The sequence below is a fragment of the Coregonus lavaretus genome (genome assembly GCF_964263955.1).
Source record: "Coregonus lavaretus genome assembly, chromosome: 17".
In the NCBI taxonomy this organism is placed as follows: Eukaryota; Metazoa; Chordata; class Actinopteri; order Salmoniformes; family Salmonidae; genus Coregonus; species Coregonus lavaretus.
In genome coordinates, this window is record NC_140004.1 from 44,235,767 (window position 1) to 44,251,412 (window position 15,646).

Consider the following 15,646-nt stretch of genomic DNA (forward strand, 5'->3'; position numbering starts at 1 on the left):
CAATATTCAAATTCGACCTCCAGCTGTACCATAGTAATGAACGTGTCGGGAGTCTGGACATGAATCAGCTGACATCATTATTAAGCTTAGACCATATTGTCGTTAGATAATTAAGTGATAATGCCCTCAAAGCCGGTATTTGGAGAATATATTTACACGGTTTGCCGGCCATCGACTTCGTCTCGGGCCAAACATCACCCGTGCCAAAATATCCTCCAAACACCGGCTTCTCGGGCATTATCACTTAATTGTCTAACGACAATATGTTCTAAGCTTAATCATGTTTATGAACCGATCATTAGTCCCAAAGTCATGTACAGTATAGAGATACTTTATCTGTATGTCTATATACCATATGGCTCTGTAGTCATTGTTAGTTAGGGAGGAGTTGTGCGGAACTCTGACCAGCTTGCCTGTGATGTTATGTGGAGAAAAATAATGTAGCCTACCCTGGGATACACATATCTGATGAACAGGACATTGATATTACTGAGTTGATCATTGATTGGTTGAGGTAAGACTGGCCAGTTAAGCAGCTGTTGGAAGACAGCCCTTTCTTTTCGTTTCTGGTTTCTTTATCTTGTGTCGTGGGGTAAGATGATTTTGTCTTCTGGTCAGCCATTTCTTACTTGATTGCCTGATGTTGACTGTTTATGAGTGTATTTTCTGTTTATGTAGGTTTAAACATCAGATTGGCTTTTAGCTTGTTTTGTTTTCTGTTGGCAGGAATCCCAAATGGCATCCTATTCTCTTTATAGTACATTACTTTTGACCAGGGCCCATAGTAGTGCACTAAATAGGGAATAGGGTGCTATTTGGGATACAGCCTGGGTTCGTATTGGTGCTGGATACCACTGGGAATGGACCACATGTGGTTTAATATGAGCTTATTCTGCAGACCGCGGGGGCTTTATAAAATAGTACGAGGCATTGGGATAACTTGTGGATGATCATGGCTTTATTCAGGAAAGTTTATTGGGCTACTTTGATGTGTCAAGTGGGCGAGATGCGCAGTCTGTGTTTGACTTTATGAATTTTGAGATGTCTGAGTTTAACTTCATAGAGAAACTCATTGTCCAAACCTACACTGGCGCAGCTGTAATGGAATGAGGGGTGGGAGGGCGTGGCCTGACAATTCAAGTCTTTCAAAGACAAAATGGTTGAGACTTACCCAACAAACTGTATCTACATGGATGACATTCCAACAACCTATATCTACATGGATGACATTCCATCAACCTGTATCTACATGAAAGACATTCCAACAGCCTGTATCTACATGGAAGACATTCCAACAACCTGTATCTACATGGAAGACATTCCATCAACCTGTATCTACATGGAAGACATTCCAGGTCCAACAGATGGGAGGTAGATTAGGGTTGGGAATTTGGGGGTTAGCCTACATTAAAGACAGGTTAATAGTTGCTTCTGACATTGCAGTGTGCAGTAGGTTAGTGCTGGGGGGGGGGGGGGGGGGGGGGGTTAGGGTTTTAGGTGGGGCTGAGGAGAGGTGAAGGGGGTGGATAATGGCAGTTTTAGATGGCAGTTGTGTAAGCACAGCACAGCGAGGGGCGCTGCTGTCCACCCATCCTATCTGTAAACAGCTCTGTTACTGAGGGCGTGGCCTGACAATTCAAGTCTTTCAAAGACAAAATGGTTGAGACTTTTCACAAAACTTGGTATAATATTGACATAGTATTTACCTCTAGGATCGATGACCTCACTATGATGGATCATCCGGCATTTTGGCCTGCTGAACCGATTTCCGCGAAACGAAATGTTCGGCATCTATAGACCAGGATCTTAATATGTTCAATAAGTTGATATTAAATGTCATGGCCGCTGTGAGCCAATGAACTTGAGTGAGGGTGTGGCCTGACACCTCAAGTCTTTCAAATACAAAATGGTCGAGAATTGTCACCAAACATGGTAAAACAATTACATAGTATGCCAGGAGCTGAGCCCAAATGCAAACATTCCTGTGAAGGAAATATAGGAGGCATATATTCTGCCGTTCATACATACATGTGTCTTCTTCCATGGTTTTCAAACACTATATTAGTGTCCTTTGCTGGTAAAACAAACTGACCAATGGCAGCCCGAGTGCACTTTTCACATTTTCACAAAACTTTGTACAACAATTACAAAGTAGGCCAGGAGGTCACAACTGAGCCCAAATGAAAATTATTCATAAAATGGCAATATAGGAAGTATAGTCTGCAATTCATGCATGCGTGCTCTTCCATGGTGTTTTAGCCTCAGACTTGCCTGAGGCGCTCATCTAGTAAGACCCATGTTGGCCCGGGTTGGCCCATGTTGGCCCGGGTTAGCCGGGGTTGGCCCGGGTTGGCCCGGGTTCGAATCCTGCCACTGCTGCTTTCAGATAGGCATCCCTTGACAGTGTGGGATTGTTGTTGTTGTGCCTAAACAAAATGTGATGACTTACAAAATAACAAATTACTTATAAAATAATAAATGACTTATAAAATAATAAATGACTTATAAAATAATAAATGACTTGTAAAATAATAAATGACTTATAAACTAATAAATGACTTGTAAAATAATAAATGACTTATAAACTAATAAATGACTTATAAAATAATAAATGACTTGTAAAATAATAAATGACTTATAAACTAATAAATGACTTATAAACTAATAAATGACTTATAAAATAATAAATGACTTATAAACTAATAAATGACTTATAAACTAATAAATGACTTATAAAATAATAAATGACTTATAAAATAATAAATGACTTATAAAATAATAAATGACTTGTAAAATAATAAATGACTTATAAACTAATAAATGACTTATAAAATAATAAATGACTTGTAAACTAATAAATGACTTGTAAAATAATAAATGACTTATAAACTAATAAATGACTTATAAACTAATTTTTATTTTTTATTTTTTTATTTTTTTAACCTTTATTTAACCAGGTAAGCCAGTTGAGAACAAGTTCTCATTTACAACTGCGACCTGGCCAAGATAAAGCAAAGCAGTGCGATAAAAACAACACAGAGTTACATATGGGGTAAAAAACATAAAGTCAAAAATACAACAGAAAATATATATACAGTGTGTGCATATGTAGCAAGTTATGGAGGTAAGGCAATAAATAGGCTATAGTGCAAAATAATTACAATAGTATTAACACTGGAATGATAGATGTGCAAGAGATTATGTGCAAATAGAGATACTGGGGTGCAAAAGAGCAAAATAAATAACAATATAGGGATGAGGTAGTTGGGTGGGCTAATTTCAGATGGGCTGTGTACAGGTGCAGTGATCGGTAAGGTGCTCTGACAACTGATGCTTAAAGTTAGTGAGGGAGATAAGAGTCTCCAGCTTCAGAGATTTTTGCAATTCGTTCCAGTCATTGGCAGCAGAGAACTGGAAGGAATGGCGGCCAAAGGAGGTGTTGGCTTTGGGAATGACCAGTGAGATATACCTGCTGGAGCGCAGACTACGGGTGGGTGCTGCTATGGTGACCAATGAGCTAAGATAAGGCGGGGATTTGCCTAGCGGTGATTTATAGATGGCCTGGAGCCAGTGGGTTTGACGACGAACATGTAGTGAGGACCAGCCAACAAGAGCGTACAGGTCACAGTGGTGGGTAGCGTATGGGGCTTTGGAGACAAAACGGATAGCACTGTAATAGACTACATCCAATTTGCTGAGTAGAGTATTGGAGGCTATTTTGTAAATGGCATCGCCGAAGTCAAGGATCGGTAGAATAGTCCGTTTTACGAGGGCCTGTTTGGCAGCATGAGTGAAGGAGGCTTTGTTGCGAAATAGGAAGCTGATTCTAGATTTAACTTTGGATTGGAGATTCTTTATGTGAGTCTGGAAGGAGAGTTTACAGTCTAACCAGACACCTAGGTATTTGTAGTTGTCCATATACTCTAGGTCAGACCCGTCAAGAGTGGTGATTCTAGTCGGGTGGGCGGGTGCCAGCAGCGTTCGATTGAAAAGCATGCATTTAGTTTTACTAGTGTTTAAGAGCTGTTGGAGGCTACTGAAGAAGTGTTGTATGGCATTGAAGCTCGTTTGGAGGTTTGTTAACACAGTGTCCAATGAAGGGCCAGATGTATACAAAATGGTGTCGTCTGCGTAGAGGTGGATCTGAGAGTCACCAGCAGCAAGAGCGACATCATTGATAAACACGGAGAAAAGTGTCGGCCCAAGAATTGAACCCTGTGGCACCCCCATAGAGACTGCCATAGGTCCAGACAACAGGCCCTCCGATTTGACACACTGAACTCTATCTGAGAAGTAGTTGGTGAACCAGGCGAGGCAGTCATTTGAGAAACCAAGGCTATTTAGTCTGCCAATAAGAATGCGGTGGTTGACAGAGTCGAAAGCCTTGGCCAGGTCGATGAAGACGGCTGCACAGTACTGTCTATTATCAATTGCGGTTATAATATCGTTTAAGACCTTGAGCGTGGCTGAAGTGCACCCATGACCAGCTCGGAAACCGGATTGCATAGCGGAGAAGGTACGGTGGTATTCGAAATGGTCGGTGATCTGTTTGTTAACTTGGTTTTCAAATACTTTTGAAAGGCAGGGCAGGATGGATATAGGTCTGTAGCAGTTTGGATCTAGAGTGTCACCCCCTTTGAAGAGGGGGATGACCGCGGCAGCTTTCCAATCTCTGGGGATCTCAGACGTTATGAAAGAGAGGTTGAACAGACTAGTAATAGGGGTTGCGACAATTTCGGCGGCTAGTTTTAGAAAGAAAGGGTCCAGATTGTCTAGCCCAGCTGATTTGTAGGGGTCCAGATTTTGCAGCTCTTTCAAAACGTCAGCTGTCTGAATTTGTGTGAAGGAGAAGCGGGGGGGGCATGGGCAAGTTTCAGCGGAGGGTGCAGAGTTGGTGGCCGGGATAGTGGTAGCCAGATGGAAAGCATGGCCAGCTGTAGCAAAATGCTTGTTGAAATTCAACGATTATTGTAGATTTATCGGTGGTGATAGTGTTTCCTAGCCTCAGTGCAGTGGGCAACTGGGAGGAAGTGCTCTTATTCTCCATGGACTTTACAGTGTCCCAAAACTTTTTGGAGTTAGTGCTACAGGATGCACATTTCTGTTTGAAAAAGTTTGCCTTTGCTTTCCTGACTGCTTGTGTATATTGGTTCCTAACTTCCCTGAAAAGTTGCATATCGCGGGGGCTATTTGATGCTAATGCAGTACGCCACAGGATGTTTTTGTGCTGGTCAAGGGCAGTCAAGTCTGAGGAGAACCAGGGGCTATATCGGTTCTTAGTTCTGTATTTTTTGAATGGGGCATGTTTATTTAAGATTGAGAGGAAATTACTTTTAAGGAACAACCAGGCATCCTCTACTGACGGAATGAGATCTATATCCATCCAGGATACCTGGGCCAGGTCAATTAGGAAGGCCTGCTCGCTAAAGTGTTTTAGGGAGCGTTTGACAGTCATGAGGGGTGGTCGTTTGACCGCAGACCCGTTACGGACGCAGGCAATAAGGCAGTGATCGCTGAGATCCTGGTTGAAGACAGCTGAGGTGTATTTAGAGGGTATGTTTGTCAGGATGATATCTATGAGGGTACCCATGTTTACGGATTTAGGGTTGTACCTGGTACGTTCGTTGATAATTTGCGTGAGGTTGAGGGCATCTAGTTTGGATTGTAGGATGGCCGGGGTATTAAGCATATCCCAATTTAGGTCACCAAGCAGTACGAACTCTGAGGATAAATGGGGGCAATCAATTCACATATGGTGTCCAGGGCACATCTGGGGGCTGAGGGGGGTCTGTAGCAAGCGGCAACAGTGAGAGACTTATTTCTGGAAAGGTGGATTTTTAGAAGTAGGAGCTCAAACTGTTTGGGCACAGACCTGGATAGTATGATAGAGCTCTGCAGGCTATCTCTACAGTAGATTGCAACTCCACCCCCTTTGGCAGTTCTATCTAGACGGAAAATGTTATAGTTGGGGATGGAAATTTCAGAATTTTTGGTGGCCTTCCTGAGCCAGGATTCAGACACTGCTAGAACATCAGGGTTGGCGGAGTGTGCTAACGCAGTGAATAACTCAAACTTAGGAAGTAGACTTCTGATGTTAACGTGCAAGAAACCAAGACTTTTGCGATTACAGAAGTCAGCAAATGATAGCGCCTGGGGAGTAGGAGTGATACTGAGGGCTGCAGGGCCTGGGTTAGCCTCTACATCACCAGAGGAACAGAGGAGGACTAGAATAAGGATACGGCTAAAGGCTTTAAGAACTGGTCTTCTAGTGCGTTGGGTACATAGAATAAAGGGGGCAGATTTCCGGGTGTTGTAGAAAAGATTCAGGGCATTATGTACAGACAAGGATATGGAAGGATATGAGTAAAGTGGGGGTAAACCTAAGCGTTGGGTAACAATGAAAGAGATAGTATCACTAGAGGCATCAATTGAGTCGGTCTCTGCGTGTATGGGGGGTGGGACAAAGGAGCTATCTAAGGCAGGTTTAGCTGGGCTGGGGGATCTACAGTGAAATAGTACAATTAGAAATAACCGAAACAACAATAAGCTAACCATGTTTGGGCTGAGGCTAAACATAAACAGGATGTAGTACCGTAAAAAGGAACAGTCCAGCAGACATCAGCTGTATAGCTGAGTTATCATAAGGTCCGGTGAACAGCAATAGGATAGTTCGGAGGCTGCTAAAGCTCTAGCAGGTAAGAGGCCACGGCTAGCGTGTGCTAGCGGGCCGGGGCTAGCAGATGGAATCTTCGTGGTCGACATCGTCGTAACCACATCAGACGATTTCGTCGGCAGACCAGTCGTGTAGGATCGGCGGGGCTCCGTGTCACCACTAGGTGGTCCCGTCCGGTTGACAGAGAGGTAGATAGCCGGGAGATGGGCCTAGCTCAGGATGATTAGCCAGACCACAGCGTCCATTTAGTTGAAGCTAGCTGGTAGCGATGAATCCGGAGTTAAAGGTCCAGTGATTCAGTGATTCCGGCAGAAAAACTGATATGTTCTGGGTCGATAACGCGCTGTGCAGACTGGCTGAATATCCAGTGATTCATATCCAGTGATTAAATGAATCCCGCAGAAAAAAAAATCCAATGTTCTGGGTGAAATACCGCTAACTGTGGCTAATAGCAAGTAGCTAGTTAGCTGGCTAGCTAGTTTCAACTGGAGATTCTATATCTATATAAAAGGTAAGTCAATAATAGAATCCGTTCCACATTGAGTGAGGCGGGTTGCAGGAAAGTATATTTTGTAGAAGGATGAAAAGTCTGATAGGGAAATATGTACGAAAAATACAAAAAAACAGGGTATTTACAGGCTATTTACAGACACACGACAAAAACAAATAAATGACTTATAAAATAATAAATGACTTATAAACTAATAAATGACTTATAAAATAATAAATGACTTATAAAATAATAAATGACTTATAAACTAATAAATGACTTATAAAATAATAAATGACTTATAAACTAAGGGTTTTATAAGACAGTAGAAAGGCCAAAAGGACCCTGGGTCATCGCTGCCTGCAGCTACAGTATATTTGTTATAGTTTTTTTCTGTTGTTGGTTACTTTTTTATTTTTTGATAACACCTACACATAATACTGAAGCTCACTCTGATGGCAAATATTAGGAGAAAACCTAAACACTTCATGGTGATAAAAAAAAAAGAACCAAACTGAGACCATTATACTGAAATGCAGTTGTTTTATTGATGTCTAAAGGGAGGACCATGAGATCAGAGTGGGGGGGGGGGGGACTAGGTATATTAGTCTGTTGTGATTCAGAACACAGTTTAGAGCTGTGTCTGGGGACCCAAAGGGGAGCACGTTTTAGTTTTTGCACTATCACTACACTAAAACACTAGATTTAACTAATCAACTCATCATCAAGCCTTTAGTTGAATCAGGTGTGTTAGTGCTAGGGGAAAAAATAACTATGTGCACCCCCCAGGTCCCCAGGACCAGGATTGGGAAACACTGGTGTAGAGGGTGTTTGGAATTAGAGTGAGGTCAGAGTTTTGACAGGTTGTTGTGGATAAGAGGCTTTGGTCTAGGCTTGGTGCTCTCAGGTGGAGTAGTACAGGGTCTACTGTAGAGGCTCTAGGGTGTAGGAGTAGTACAGGGTCTATAGTAGAGGCTCTAGGGTGTAGGAGTAGTACAGGGTCTACTGTAGAGGCTCTAGGGTGTAGGAGTAGTACAGGGTCTACTGTAGAGGCTCTAGGGTGTAGGAGTAGTACAGGGTCTACTGTAGAGGCTCTAGGGTGTAGGAGTAGTACAGGGTCTACTGTAGAGGCTCTAGGATGTAGGAATAGTACAGGGTCTACTGTAGGGGCTCTAGGATGTAGGAATAGTACAGGGTCTACTGTAGAGGCTCTAGGGTGTAGGAGTAGTACAGGGTCTACTGTAGAGGCTCTAGGGTGTAGGAGTAGTACAGGGTCTACTTTAGAGGCTCTAGGGTGTAGGAGTAGTACAGGGTCTACTGTAGAGGCTCTAAGGTGTAGGAGTAGTACAGGGTCTACTGTAGAGGCTCTAGGGTGTAGGAGTAGGATAGGATCCCTCCCCTCTTGATGGAGCAGCTATGCTGCCAAGTTCCGTTCTTGATGGAGCGCTCACAGGTCCCCAGCAGGTCGTCGAAGACCACGTCGGAGTCGTACACCTCCAGCCTCAGGGGGTCGTTCTCACGGGCGTTGAAGAAGTTGAAGTCCTCCTTCCACCAGGGGTCAGTGTTGTCGTTCTTTACCTCTGTCTTCCCACCGTAGCCGGAGCCCATAAACACCTGAATTGTAATATTGATGATGATAATGATGATAATGATAATGTTAATCATCATCATAAACATCACCGTCATGATAAATAAATAAATAATATATATATATATATATATATATATATATATATATATATATATATATATATATATACAGTGGGGGAAAAAAGTATTTAGTCAGCCACCAATTCTGCAAGTTCTCCCACTTAAAAAGATGAGAGAGGCCTGTAATTTTCATCATAGGTACACGTCAACTATGACAGACAAAATGAGGAAAAAAGTTCAGAAAATCACATTGTAGGATTTTGTTATGAATTTATTTGCAAATTATGGTGGAAAATAAGTATTTGGTCAATAGCGAAAGTTTCTCAATACTTTGTTATATACCCTTTGTTGGCAATGACACAGGTCAAACGTTTTCTGTAAGTCTTCACAAGGTTTTCACACACTGTTGCTGGTATTATGGCCCATTCCTCCATGCAGATCTCCTCTAGAGCAGTGATGTTTTGGGGCTGTCGCTGGGCAACACGGACTTTCAACTCCCTCCAATGATTTTCTATGGGGTTGAGATCTGGAGACTGGCTAGGCCACTCCAGGACCTTGAAATGCTTCTTACGAAGCCACTCCTTCGTTGCCCGGGCGGTGTGTTTGGGATCATTGTCATGCTGAAAGACCCAGCCACGTTTCATCTTCAATGCCCTTGCTGATGGAAGGAGGTTTTCACTCAAAATCTCACGATACATGGCCCCATTCATTCTTTCCTTTACACGGATCAGTCGTCCTGGTCCCTTTGCAGAAAAACAGTCCCAAAGCATGATGTTTCCACCCCCATGCTTCACAGTAGGTATGGTGTTCTTTGGATGCAACTCAGCATTCTTTGTCCTCCAAACACGACGAGTTTAGTTTTTACCAAAAAGTTATATTTTGGTTTCATCTGACCATATGACATTCTCCCAATCCTCTTTTGGATCATCCAAATGCACTCTAGCAAACTTCAGATGGGCCTGGACATGTACTGGCTTAAGCAGGGGAACACGTCTGGCACTGCATGATTTGAGTCCCTGGCGGCGTAGTGTGTTACTGATGGTAGGCTTTGTTACTTTGGTCCCAGCTCTCTGCAGGTCATTCACTAGGTCCCCCCGTGTGGTTCTGGGATTTTTGCTCACCGTTCTTGTGATCATTTTGTGAGTGAGATCTTGCGTGGAGCCCCAGATCGAGGGAGATTATCAGTGGTCTTGTATGTCTTCCATTTCCTAATAATTGCTCCCACAGTTGATTTCTTCAAACCAAGCTGCTATTGCAGATTCCGTCTTCCCAGCCTGGTGCAGGTCTACAATTTAGTTTCTGGTGTCCTTTGACAGCTCTTTCGTCTTGGCCATAGTGGAGTTTGGAGTGTGACTGTTTGAGGTTGTGGACAGGTGTCTTTTATACTGATAACAAGTTCAAACAGGTGCCATTAATACAGGTAACGATTGGAGGACACAGGATCCTCTTAAAAATGAAGTTACCGGTCTGTGAGAGCCAGAAATCTTGCTTGTTTGTAGGTGACCAAATACTTATTTTCCACCATCATTTGCAAATAAATTCATAAAAAATCCTACAATGTGATTTTCTGGATTTTTTTTCCTCAATTTGTCTGTCATAGTTGACATGTACCTATGATGAAAATTACAGGCCTCTCTCATCTTTTTAAGTGGGAGAACTTGCACAATTGGTGGCGGACTAAATACTTTTTTCCCCCACTGTATATATATATATATATATATATATATATATATATATATATATATATATATATATATATATATATATGTGTATATATGTTTATATTCATATTGTAAAGGGGAGAGGGGATCTCATCCACCACCAATGTGTATCACCCAGACATTTGGCAACTGACAGATCACCACACATCATCTATCATGGTCAACAGGTGACTCAGGTGAGGAGAGATTTACCTTGACGTAGGCATCAGGGGTCTGGAACAAGCCGCTGTTCAGGTCGCTGGCACGGAGGTTGAAGACCTTGAGAACCTTACGTTCCTCTGCTGCATAGATCTGGACCACAGTCAGAACACACACCACCAGCAGGCAGCACAGAAGAGAGGAGGAGGACATGGCTCTCAGTTAGATAGGGCTTGATCCGTGGAGGGAAGACAACTAGGAGAGAGAGAGAGAGAGAGAGAGAGAGAGAGAGAGAGAGGGAGGGGGAGAGATAGAGATAAAGGAGATAATATAAATATGTCAGTTGTTTCCCTAAGAGCAGGTCACAGAGCAGGAAGAATGAAAACACTAACACAGAGGAGATAAAGACAAACAAATGAAAAAGACAAGTCCATTTTCAATAAAACATTATAAAGTGAACCCTTGTTACATGACTCCTGGAAGGTCATAATACCTGTGTTCTGTAGAGTCTGGAGACGAGCGTCTATCTGTCTGTCTGTCTCAGGGGAACCAACCACTGACGGTTTTTCATATGCCCTCTCACTTTTTATAAAGACCCCCCCCCCCCCCCCCCCCCCCCCCCCCCCCCACAAAAAGGCATCGCCTCCATTCCTCCCCACACAGAAATGCAATGGCACTCCACAGGTGGCTTGTTCTCAGTGATGCCTCAACCAATGAGATAACAGTCTGCGTTGCCAAACAACAGCAACACCTACAGGTATTATTTCCCTCTCATTCTGATGAAATGAAGGCCATGCTTTTGAATTAACACTTTGAGGGCTAGTTTCACAGCCAAATGAGTGAGGAAAACGTTGCTAGCTGTCAAATCATTGCTTCCTTGTTTTCACAATTCCTCTCAAAGCTCATTGGAGGAAGCGGACCATGGGAGGGACCTTGGATCCTCTCCTCTCCTCCAATGCGCTTTGAGTAGAACTGAGGAAACAAGGACGGAGGAAGCAAGGATTTGACAGCTAGTAACGTTTTCAGACACAGCCCAATAAATAAATGAATGCTGATTGGTTAAAAGCGCATTCCAGCCGGTGTCTATTCCAGAAGTTACCACCGACTAAATCTAGGACGTTAAAATGTCTATTTACTCTGTTCCATCTGACTGCGCAATCCACTGTCTCATCAGCCCAGCCAGGCAATTTATAAACTTGATCTCCACTATAAAAGCATCTAGACATTATCTCACATTTCTTTTAGACTAACATTTAGTTTTCAACATCAGAGATTTGTATAAACCTTGCTGTCTGTCTCTCCGACATTTGCAACATTGTTTCAATATTCAAATTCGACCTCCAGCTGTACCATAGTAATGAACGTGTCGGGAGTCTGGACATGAATCAGCTGACATCATTATTAAGCTTAGACCATATTGTCGTTAGATAATTAAGTGATAATGCCCTCAAAGCCGGTATTTGGAGATTATATTTACACGGTTTGCCGGCCATCGACTTCGTCTCGGGCCAAACAACACCCGTGCCAATATATCCTCCAAACACCGGCTTCTCGGGCATTATCACTTAATTATCTAACGACAATATGTTCTAAGCTTAATCATGTTTATGAACCGATCATTAGTCCCAAAGTCATGTACAGTATAGAGATACTTTATCTGTATGTCTATATACCATATGGCTCTGTAGTCATTGTTAGTTAGGGAGGAGTTGTGCGGAACTCTGACCAGCTTGCCTGTGATGTTATGTGGAGAAAAATAATGTAGCCTACCCTGGGATACACATATCTGATGAACAGGACATTGATATTACTGAGTTGATCATTGATTGGTTGAGGTAAGACTGGCCAGTTAAGCAGCTGTTGGAAGACAGCCCTTTCTTTTCGTTTCTGGTTTCTTTATCTTGTGTCGTGGGGTAAGATGATTTTGTCTTCTGGTCAGCCATTTCTTACTTGATTGCCTGATGTTGACTGTTTATGAGTGTATTTTCTGTTTATGTAGGTTTAAACGTCAGATTGGCTTTTAGCTTGTTTTGTTTTCTGTTGGCAGGAATCCCAAATGGCATCCTATTCTCTTTATAGTACATTACTTTTGACCAGGGCCCATAGTAGTGCACTAAATAGGGAATAGGGTGCTATTTGGGATACAGCCTGTGTTCGTATTGGTGCTGGATACCACTGGGAATGGACCACATGTGGTTTAATATGAGCTTATTCTGCAGACCGCGGGGGCTTTATAAAATGGTACGAGGCATTGGGATAACTTGTGGATGATCATGGCTTTATTCAGGAAAGTTTATTGGGCTACTTTGATGTGTCAAGTGGGCGAGATGCGCAGTCTGTGTTTGACTTTATGAATTTTGAGATGTCTGAGTTTAACTTCATAGAGAAACTCATTGTCCAAACCTACACTGGCGCAGCTGTAATGGAATGAGGGGTGGGAGGGCGTGGCCTGACAATTCAAGTCTTTCAAAGACAAAATGGTTGAGACTTTCCCAACAAACTGTATCTACATGAAAGACATTCCAACAACCTGTATCTACATGAAAGACATTCCAACACCCTATATCTACATGGATGACATTCCAACAACCTATATCTACATGGATGACATTCCATCAACCTGTATCTACATGAAAGACATTCCAACAACGTATATCTACATGGAAGACATTCCAACAACCTGTATCTACATGAAAGACATTCCATCAACCTATATCTACATGGATGACATTCCATCAACCTGTATCTACATGAAAGACATTCCAACAACCTATATCTACATGGATGACATTCCATCAACCTATATCTACATGAAAGACATTCCAACAACCTGTATCTACATGGAAGACATTCCAACAACCTGTATCTACATGGAAGACATTCCAGGTCCAACAGATGGGAGGTAGATTAGGGTTGGGAATTTGGGGGTTAGCCTACATTAAAGACAGGTTAATAGTTGCTTCTGACATTGCAGTGTGCAGTAGGTTAGTGCTGGGGGGGGGGGGGGGGGGGGGGGGGGGGTTTAGGGTTTTAGGTGGGGCTGAGGAGAGGTGAAGGGGGTGGATAATGGCAGTTTTAGATGGCAGTTGTGTAAGCACAGCACAGCGAGGGGCGCTGCTGTCCACCCATCCTATCTGTAAACAGCTCTGTTACTGAGGGCGTGGCCTGACAATTCAAGTCTTTCAAAGACAAAATGGATGAGACTTTTCACAAAACTTGGTATAATATTGACATAGTATTTACCTCTAGGGTCGATGACCTCACTATGATGGATCATCCGGCATTTTGGCCTGCTGAACCGATTTCCGCAAAACGAAATGTTCGGCATCTATAGACCAGGATCTTAATATGTTCAATAAGTTGATATTAAATGTCATGGCCGCTGTGAGCCAATGAACTTGAGTGAGAGTGTGGCCTGACACCTCAAGTCTTTCAAATACAAAATGGTCGAGAATTGTCACCAAACATGGTAAAACAATTACATAGTATGCCAGGAGCTGAGCCCAAATGCAAACATTCCTGTGATGATAATATAGGAGGCATATATTCTGCCATTCATACATACATGTGTCTTCTTCCATGGTTTTCAAACACTATATGTTTCATGATGAATGCCTAGTGCATAGGATTAGTGTCCTTTGCTGGTAAAACAAACTGACCAATGGCAGGAGGTCAGGAGTAGGCCAGGAGGTCACAACTGAGCCCAAATGAAAATTATTCATAAAATGGCAATATAGGAAGTATAGTCTGCAATTCATGCACGCGTGCTCTTCCATGGTGTTTTAGCCTCAGACTTGCCTGAGGCGCTCATCTAATTTTACATTTTAATTTTAGTCAGTTAGCAGACGCTCTTATCCAGAGCGACTTACAGTTAGTGAATACATCTTTTTTTTTTTTTTTATACTGGCCCCCCGTGGGAATCGAACCCACAACCCTGGCGTTGCAAACGCCATTCTCTATCAACTGAGCTACATCCCTGTCGGCCATTCCCTCCCCTACCCTGGGCCAATTGTGCGCCGCCCATGAGTCTCCCGGTCGCAGCCGGCTGAGACAGAGCCTGGATTCGAACCAGGATCTCTAGTGGCACAGTTAGCACTGCGAAGCAGTGCCTTAGGCCACTGCACCACTCAGGAGACAATAAGGAGACACTCAGGACTAATAAGACCATGTTGGCCCGGTTTGGCACATGTTGGCCCGGGTTGGCCCGGGTTGACCCATGTTGTCCCGGGTTGGCCCGGGTTCGAATCCTGCCACTGCTGCTTTCAGATAGGCATCCCTTGACAGTGAGGAATTGTTGTTGTTGTGCCTAAACAAAATGTGATGACTTATAAAATAATAAATTACATTTTTTTTAAATGAATTATAAAATAATAAATGACTTATCAAATAATAAATGGCTTATCAAATAATAAATGACTTATAAAATAATAAATGACTTATAAAATAATAAATGACTTATAAAATAACAAATGACTTATAAAATAATATATGACTTATAAAATAATAAATGACTTATAAAATAATAAATGACTTATAAAATAACAAATGATTTATAAAATAATAAATGATTTATAAAATAATAAATGACTTATAAAATAACAAATGACTTATAAAATAACAAATGACTTATAAAATAATAAATGACTTATAAAATAATAAATGACTTATAAAATAATAAATGACTTATAAAATAATAAATGACTTATAAAATAACAAATGACTTATAAAATAATAAATGACTTATAAAATAATAAATGACTTATAAAATAACAAATTACTTATAAAATAATAAATGACTTATAAAATAATAAATGACTTATAAAATAATAAATGACTTATAAAATAATAAATGACTTATAAACTAAGGGTGTTATAAGACAGTAGAAAGGCCAAAAGGACCCTGGGATATAGCTGCCTGCAGCTACAGTATATTTGTTATAGTTTTTTCTGTTGTTGGTTACTTTTTTATTTTTT

General features: G+C 41.8%; 1 long non-coding RNA gene across 1 annotated transcript in view; it reads left to right on the forward strand.

The window, feature by feature from the left end:
* LOC311144912 overlaps nucleotides 1-15,646 on the forward strand; it is a 173,706-nt gene that overhangs the window by 53,205 nt on the left and 104,855 nt on the right. The window lies entirely within an intron of this gene.